The sequence below is a fragment of the Lutra lutra genome, chromosome 3 (genome assembly GCF_902655055.1).
Source record: "Lutra lutra chromosome 3, mLutLut1.2, whole genome shotgun sequence".
Lineage (NCBI taxonomy): Eukaryota > Metazoa > Chordata > Mammalia > Carnivora > Mustelidae > Lutra > Lutra lutra.
In genome coordinates, this window is record NC_062280.1 from 162849262 (window position 1) to 162850167 (window position 906).

Sequence of the window (906 nt, forward strand, 5' to 3'; positions counted from 1 at the left end):
CTAGAAAAGTTTCAAATACACAAGCTAACCTTACACTTAAAGGAGCTGGAGAAAGAATAGCAAATAAATCTAAACCAAGCAGGAGAAGAGAAATAATAAAGATAAGAGCAGAAATCAATGAACTAGAAACCAGAAAGAACAGCAGAATAGATCCAAGAAACTAGAAACTCATTCTTTGAAAGAATTAATAAGATTGATAAACCCCTAGACAGACTTATCAAAAAGGAAAGAGAAAGGATCCAAATTAATATAATCATGAATAAAAGAGGTGAGATCATGACCAACACCATGAAAATACAATTATAAGAACACATGAGCAACTATATGCCAGCAAATTTGACAATCTGGAAGAAATGGATGCATTCCTGGAAATTTATAAAATACCAAAACTGAAAAAGAAAGAAATAGAAAACCTGAACAGACCCATAACCAGCAAGGAAATTGAAGCAGTAATAAAAAATATCTGAACAAACAAGAGTCTAGGACTGGATAGCTTCTCAGGGGAATTCTACCAAACATTTTTTTTTTTAAGATTTTATTTATTTATTTGACAGAGAGAGATCACAAGCAGGCAGAGAGGCAGGCAGAGAGAAAGGAGGAAGCAGGCTCCCTGCTGAGCAGAGAGCCCGATGCGAGGCACGATCCTAGGACCCTGAGATCATGACCTGAGCCGAAGGCAGTGGCTTAACCCACTGAGCCACCCAGGCGCCCCTCTACCAAACATTTAAAGAAGAAATCATACCTATTCTTCTGAAGCTGTTTCAAAAATAGATATGGAAGGAAAACTTCCAAATTTTTCTAAGAGGCCAGAACTACCTTCATCCCAAAACCAGACAAAGACCTCACCAAAAAAGAAGATTTACAGATAAACATTCCTGATGAATGAACATGAATGGCAAAATTCTT